We start from the raw sequence: 8,145 nt of genomic DNA, 5'->3' as shown, positions 1-8,145 counted from the left end.
AGGGGTTTTAGACTCCATCCCCTCTATAGGATGTTTCAAAGCCTCTCACCAGAGCACGGACAAGTCAGAAGGACTCACCTCTGCAAAAAGGTTTTACTGTTGGATTTTGAAGAGCACGTGACACCTTGCTGCAGTTTTGCAAGCAGCAATGTAACACCTCATTGTAAGAGCAGAACTGTGCAAACTTGGGAATATTTGTAAAGCATGCAGTATTCTGGCTGAATGCTATTTCTAGAGTGTTTCTAAGTTAAAATATCAATGACCTAAGTTAAGTTAACCCTCACTCACCTAGAGTCTCATGCATTTTTCCAAATGTAGGTTTCTCTGGCCATAGTTTAAAAATAAATCAATGCCAACAGTGATCAACACAGATTTGAATACCAGCAAAAATATACCTAAGCATAAGTCTCTGAAAACCCTGAGGAGCTGCAGCTTACAAGCACTTTACTGTGTTGGCCTGCTGTGACTTACCGGCCTGAGAACAATTTCAAGAAGTAATTAAGCCTGCTCGTGTAGCATCAGCACAGATGGGAGCAAAGCCCGGCCAGGGCACTGCGCAGCACCCTCTTGTGGAAGCCTGTGCTGTTCCTCTGCTCCCTTCCCACACATCAGCACAATATTCATGTTCTTCGCAAACCTGGAGTCTGATTTTTCAACCACAGCACGCCTAATTTCCAAAATCCATTATGGTGCACCTGCAGATGTCAGTATAGCCTAAAAAATATATCCTTAAAAATAGGGTTCCCAATTAGCGAGGGTGAAAGCAGTGCTTTGAACGTTTGCTCAAAACTCATGGCTCTGCTCAAAGAGTGGGGTTTTTGTGAAATGTTCCTGTGGCAAGCAGCTGTGGGTTTCAGCAGGAGCTACTGCCAGGCAGCTTTGCAAAGGAGTCCACAAAATCAAGGCAATAGAAATGAGAGGAATGGGGCGGTGGCTGGAGAGCCTGGTACGCACAGCGCAAAGTTTGTGCAGCAGGGGCAGGCAGCTCCAGAAAGTGTGGGCTTGGCTTCCCTTGGAGATGCAGCCGTTGTCCATTGGTGCACCTGGTGCTTCTCTTTTGGCCATGCTGCTGATAGGAGCACATGCTGAAGTGGTAAAATATGGTCCTGCTTCTGACAGGGAGGGCAGGGCACTTCATGGAAGCACTGCAGAGGCATCTGCAGTGGAGCTGCAGGTCCGCAGGCAGAGCCAAGTTAGCTTGGTAATGTAAAGCCGCGTTTGTTTACACCATAGCTTTGCAGCCTGCCCAATGAAGCCTTCCTGGAACTGAGCATCAGATGAATGGCAAATTGCTTTCCTAAAAGGGACTTCATGCTAAGCCTTTCAGGAGCCTGGCTTATAGTAAACACTGTTGGGATGCAGCGTGGCAGCAGGCAGTGCATGCGAGGAGCTGGAACAACTCAAGCGTGGCGTCTCCAGAGATTACGCAGAGGGAAAGGAAAAAGCCCTTATCTGTCTGAGCCCATGCTTGAGTAAGTGTGTGCGTGAGACTCCCTTTTCCACTTTTTTCTGCCCCTCCCTGCCACCGTCCAGAGCTGAGGACAGAGCAGCAGGTGACACAGGCACGGAGCAGAAGAAGTGGCTGGGTAGGCATGGGCGGCGACCAGAGACACTGGGCACCCTTAGGCTGGGGCAGCTCCCCGTAGGGCTGCTGCGCTGCTGGAGATGGTCTCCTGGTGGGGAGGCACCGCAGCTGCAGCATCTCCTGTAATGTATAAAGGCTTTTATGGTGCTTGTACAATGTTCAGTCTGCTGTCATTACTGCAAGCAGGAGTACCGCAGCCACGCCATCCACAAACCCCAAATCAATAAATGACTGCTGAGCAAAACACGAGATGGTTTGGGTTTGTTTTGTTTTAAAGGCTGAAGCAGTGAGTGTTACCCAGCGCCCTGACCCTGCCAGCTACCCACACCCTAGCAAACGGCTGTGGTGCCGGTGTACCTCAGCCCAGGGATGCCCATCAGGGGTCCTCCCATCTGTCTGCTCAGTCATCTGTGGCTGGCTAAAGAGGACCATGAGAAAATGTCAATAAAAACTACCTGCATGTCCTATTTATAGGGTTTTGTGTCACTTCTCCTGAGGCTTTTGGCAAGACAGACATCACAAGCGTGCTTGGATGGGGTCTCAAACGATGCCAAGGCTGTCCCAGCACCGGTGCCAGCACAGACCAAACACAACCCCAGCAGGAGGTGGCTCCAGGCACGCAGGAGCTGGCTCCCCTGCTCACTCGGGGTACCTCTGGATGCCCCCGAGGTGGCCGAGGCACAGCCACCTGCCCGGCACCGCCGTGTCCCGCGGGGCTGGCAGTGTGCGGCCTGCAGCCATCTGCTGTGCCGGCCAGCTTAGCCCCCTAATCTGTGCGCCTTAATCCAATAAACCGGGGCGTGCAGGAGCCAAAGACGCCGAGGAGCGAAACAAAAGCTGTTTATTCTCCCCGAAACGCTCACAGCGAGCAGTTAAGAGCTGATGGTGTAGCAGTAAACAGGCAGCGGCTCTGGCTCTGAGTCTGCCCTCCGCCAAGGGCAGCTGACGGAAATCCCCCAGGACGGGTTTGTTTTCGGCTTTGGCTGTCACCTGTTGGTGGGGCAGAGAGGAAAACCTTTGGGTTTCCTCTCGCTAACCTCCCTCCCGCTACGTGGGAGCTGCCCGCCCCTGCTGCTCTCAGGTTGGGTTGCAGAATAAAGAAATGACTGTAGGAGCAGGGATCTGAGTGTACCCTGGCTTCTGATCTGCTCCAGGTCTCCTGGTTTTGTGTATGAATTACATCGAGGTGTGCACTAAACCCAGCTCACACCCCGAGCACCAGGTCTAATAGCTCTGCCTGTGCTATAAGCCCTTGTCACTCATCCCTGCTTGCACTTCCCTCTGTTTGGAGTCCTCCTTGATGTCTTCAGAAAATTTTGATTATAGGCCAGGCCCCAAAATCGTCTTTCTTTTCCCTAAGCCTCCTGCTGTGTGGTGCTGAGCTGCCTCCCTGGCAGCCTGGGTGCTGACCAAGCACGGAGCTGCCCCAGGCCCCCGCGAGCGAGACGTCAGCCCTCAAGGCTGCAGGCAGAGAGCGAAAGTCCCAGGGGAGCACTTCCCGGCACGGGAAAAATGTGCAAAGAAAAAAAAAAAAAAAAGACACTTCTAACTGCTTTCCTCTTATTAGGTTTTTGAACACCAGGTGTTTCCCTCTGACATTTCACAAAACCTCCTCCGCGAGGGTTTTGTTGCTTTCAAGACAGTTTCCAGTTAAAAGAAGCTTATAAAATCGCCTACTGTTTAACACCTGGTTAACATCAACCGGAGGGGAAACTCCTGAAGCCCGGGCTAGTGCTAAACGACCGCTCTCTGAACATGTCACTCCCGGTTTCGGCTCCTGTAGGGCTGTGAAATGGGGCACGGAAGGGTCCTGGGTCCGAGGCAGGGTTGGGGCATGCACAAGGATGCACAGAGGCAGGGGCTCGCGGGGGGCAGCCTGCTGCTGGGCTGTGCTCTGCGCCTGCAGCAGCCGTCAGCCAGCAGCTGGAGAGGAATTTCGTAGCAGGTAATTACGGAATAACCTCACTAAGCCTTGTCACTCAAAAACCTGTTTAGGACTTCAAATATATAGGCTTAAATACCGTGAATGAAGTGGCCTTTTATTGCTTTAATGATATAAATATATAGCGTGTTAACTCGAAGGCTTTTGGCACAGCAAGCCCGCGACTTTGTGGGCTGCGCTGCCGAGCACAGAAAAACACGGTGTTTTCAACCTGCTGCACGGGCTTGAGAGCAAAATGACAAAGTAATTGCTATTGTCTGCTTCGGCTGCTTCGAGTTGTGCTCGTGCTCTTTGACCCTTTCCAGCTCCATTTGGCTTTTGCCTTTTTCTTTCTTTGTGGCCAATTCTTGCCCACCTCCATCTCCTTCTATTGCTGCTGTTCAGGCACTAATTTCTATGGAAAAATATGTCAAAGCCTTTCTTTAAGACCCTGTCTCTCAAGCACCAGCACACTTTCAAAGAGCACCAGCACGCAGAGAAGACTAAATTCTTCTTAGCTGGGCAGTAGGTTGAACAGTTCGGTGTAAGCAGCCCTTTTCTTTCCATGGGTTTGTTTCCCACTAAAACTATTGAAACTATTGAAAACCCTACAGTCCACCCTTTTCCTTGTGATCTTCCTTCCTGAGGTTGGATTTTGGGTACGTGGAGGGGGGTTGCGGTGTTAAATCACAGTAAATGCAAAGTTTCACAGGTTTTGCATTGCCCTTAGGCTGTCACGTAGCTGCCTTCCTGAGCTGGTAGATGGTAGGATGCTGGGTGGAGGTCCCTCCACAAGGGCCCTGCTGTTAATTATTTTCCTTGGCTTGGCAGATTACTGCGAGTGGCACTGTGCTGGCATGGCCTTAAAATGCTAAACTCGCTGGAAAAGACCAATTTAGGGCTTTATGTATTTTCAGAGACCTTCCCAACATTTAATGGCTCCAGCAACCAGTGAAAGGGAGATGGGAAGGGAGATTTTCCTTCCTAGACCCTGCCAGAAGACAGGATGGCTCCAGTCCTGTGCTCCTGGAGGGAGAATAACCTGCTCAAAACAGGGAAGGATGAATGAAATTCCCCCTGTCCTGGGTGTTTGCTGTTGCTCCACCGAGCTCTGGTCCCTCACAGGTCATTGGTGTGGCTGTGCGCTCCTGTTGGGGTGCCCCAAACCCAGAGGAAGAGCCCTGTGGTTAGCAGCAGGAGGGACAAGGAGAAAGAGGAGGTGCTGGGAAAAGAAAGAGGAGGCTTTGACTGCCCCACTGCCAGGCTCACAGACACGGCAGGAAAGCTCTGTGATAGCCACCAGTGTGGGTGGCGTTTCCAGAACAGATGGAGCTAAAGGAGCCAGCCCGGGGCTGGATGTGCAGGAGCACTGCTGTGTCTGGGTCAGTGCAGCCCTCAAAGCTTTTGGTCCTTTCTCATTTCTGCAAAATGAAGAAAGCAAAGGCAAGTCTTGTTTTAATGGCCAATTTGCTGTAAAAGATCAGGAAAAAAGCTGCATAGCTGTAGTTACTCAGAGGACTGCAAATAGCCTAGAGGAGACTGTGCTGGGTCTGAGGCTTGTTCTCTTTCCTTTTAAAGCTTTCCCTTTTGAATTAAGCAGAAATGAATTAGGAAAGGCTGCTTGTTAGCAAGAAACACAACGGGATATTTTTTACCTTTGTAGGTTTCCTATAAATAACCTCGTGTCCGTGGTGTGGCTTTTCCTCCTGCTGCTCACAGACGTTGCTCTCACCTGGAGCAGAGCAGGGTGTGGGGCTGGGCCGGGGCTGCTCCCGCTGTCCCCAGCCCCTTTTTGCCAGCACTGCTCCACGTGCACGTGCTTGGCATTGCAGGCTGCACTTTTTGCCCAGTTTGGCTTGGTTTGACACTTTTTTTGCAGGCCGGTCTCTGCCGCAGCCGTTGCCTCTGCAAGCTGTAAAAACAAGGCAGCGCCCGTCTGTCACCTTGGTTAGCTGGGGCGGACGTCGCGGTGTGTGAAATCCTCCCATGATCAATGCACGAGTTTGGTGGGCTGATTTTTTTTCTTATTTTGATTTTTTCTCTTTTCTTTTTTTTTCTTTTTTTTTTTTTTTGTACTGAGCCCTCTTATCTGCAGAAACGCTTCCTGAGCTACTCTCTCATCCGGCCTCAGAGATACACTCGTTTCCTGGCACGGGTATTTTTGTTCTGTTTTCATTTTGTGCCTTGCTATATATATCCCTCCCTTCACTGTTACATGGGGTTCTGCTGAGCCTTGTTCCCGGAGCAGCTCACGTCCCACTGCACCCTTCCTGCCAGCCCCAGCCTGCTGGCCCTGCCTCCTGTCCCCATAACGTGGAATCACAGAGGATCGATCACGTAGCCCGGCCAGGACGAGGTTAAGCCAAGCAGGCAAGCATTTGATGCCTTCCTGCTCTTTCAAGCAGCTCTGTTACTCCAAGGGGTGTGTAAATCTCGGAAACACAGTGTGGGGTTGCAAATTAAACAATGATTTTGGTGAAGAATAAAGATGTTTATGACACTGTTGGTGATGTTAGTGTCTTTCTCACCGAAGCCTTAATTTTTGCATGCATTGAATAGTTACTAACTTCTCCAAAGGTCTGACCGCAGTGGAAATCTTTACCTGGTCTGAGCACACAGCTTCAAGTGGTGTTCTAGAGCTGAGCACTCAAAGAAAGGGAACTCTAAAATAAAGGTTGCTAAAACAACTTGGATTTGGCTCCTTTCTGGCAAATCCCACCACGTGTACAGCAATGTCTCTGTCACATCCATCAGCCAAAGCCCCTGCAGCACGGAGCTACTGCAGCTGGCAAAGTCCAGCCCATGTTCATCTCCTGTGTACAGGCTGAGGTTTTTCAGAGGTCCCAAAATGGGCCGTGTTTGGTCAGGCCTGGGGTCAGGCCTCTGCAGAGGCCCGTCCCTAACACGAAGTGATCTCAGGAGGTTTCTCACCCAAACGAGAGGTGCTGAAGCTGCCTCAAGAAGCCTCTGTAGAGGAGATTTTCCCTGAAAATCCCACATGGAAAACCTTGCCAAACCTTTCAGCTTTGGATGGCTTTATAATCTGCTGGGAAACAGGCTTGTGCTAAAGAATTTTGGACAGCCTGAACTGACAGAGCTTAGGGATATGGTTTAGTGGGGACTGTTAGTGTTAGGTCAGAGGTTGGACTCGATGATCTTGAGGTCTCTTCCAACCTAGAAGTTCTGTGATTCTGTGATTCTGTGACACGAGATATCAATACTGAGATGCTTTGGGCAAGGGCTGAAGGGAAGTGAGCGTTCCTTGCTGAAGGTTGGGAAACATAAAATGAGGATTGTGGGCAAAGAAACGGAAGGAGATGGGGCAAAAGAAGAATGATTTAAAAGAACTAAAGGTGAAAGCGAACTGTAGCCTTTTCCACACATGGAAAGCCCCAGCAGGCCCCAGCCCCAGCCGATGGCTAAACCTTTTAGCTACCCCTCCACACACCTTGCCTGGTGAGGTGGAGCTGCATGTCCGTGTGTCTGTCTGTGGGCTTTGTGCTTCACCTCCAGGTGTGTGTGAGACCAACCCGCTCCACAAGCATGCTGGGCAGCTCTTGGTACGCTGCCCAGACCCCTCGGCATCTCCCAAGGGCTTCAAACTTCTCCAAACTCTGCATTGCCCATGGGTGCCTCACGTGCCCTTGCACGCAACATCTGTCACAGGTTTCAAGAGGAGAAGGAGCCTAATTTTTAAAACATTCTCTGTTTTCCTCAGTTGCTCAAGGAGTGGACAAATATTTCACATTAACTATGTTCTTCTGCCAGGTTTTGTCAAGCGAACACGGTCTCCGAATTGTAGAGCCTGTGAATTATGGCAGCAACCCCTGTATTGCTCTGACCTTTTGAAATGTCTCTGGCATGATTGGCTGCCCGTCCTCCCCTCTCCCCAGAGGTCAGGCAGGTTGTAAATATGGGCGAAATGGAAGAGCCAGATAATCAGATTGAACCTATTTCACTGCAGTGCGGTGCAATCACGGCACAGTGCAATTCCATCAGCGGAGGCTGCGTTTCAAGGGACGGGGAAATCACCCACTAACCATCCACACAACTTGAGGAGCTGGGCTCCGTGGGCTCTGTGTTTCTAGGCATCCTTCAGCAAAGAAAAAATGAGTAATAGCAAATTAAAAAAAAAAATGGAGTCAGGAATAGGCTGCCATTTAAAAAAAGAAGGACATCACCTGAAAAAAATTACCTTGACATATAGGATGATTGATAAGTTTTATTTGCTTTTATTTTCCCCTGCTTTAAAGACACTAAAATGGTTCATCTGTTGAGGAGCAGATAACAGTACTGCTCACTGCATCACTTCAGCCTACCTTCTTGGAGGGTGACAAGCACTTTATTAAATATTTCAGCAACAGCACCGCAGCACATGGGTACAGAAAGTGCCGTAACTGTGGCCATGAGTGAGGATAACCCTTAGGAGCGATGTCCTCTGTCCAAACAGGAGGAAAGCCCGTGCACTGAAATCTGGATGGTTTTTCAGCAGGAGGAGCCGAGCGCGGCTCAGCGGCTCCGCTGCCTGCGAGCACAGCACTGCGAGCAGTGGGGTAGCAGGGCATAATTAATGTTTACTTATAATCAGCATCTTTCTGTGCCAGCAATCATGGCAGACTGAAACTAAGCAGGGGAACCA

The sequence above is a fragment of the Netta rufina genome (assembly GCF_964035555.1).
Source record: "Netta rufina genome assembly, chromosome: 2".
NCBI lineage: Eukaryota > Metazoa > Chordata > Aves > Anseriformes > Anatidae > Netta > Netta rufina.
The sequence above is the reverse complement of the archived record's forward strand: the minus strand, read 5'-3'. Positions refer to the sequence as shown.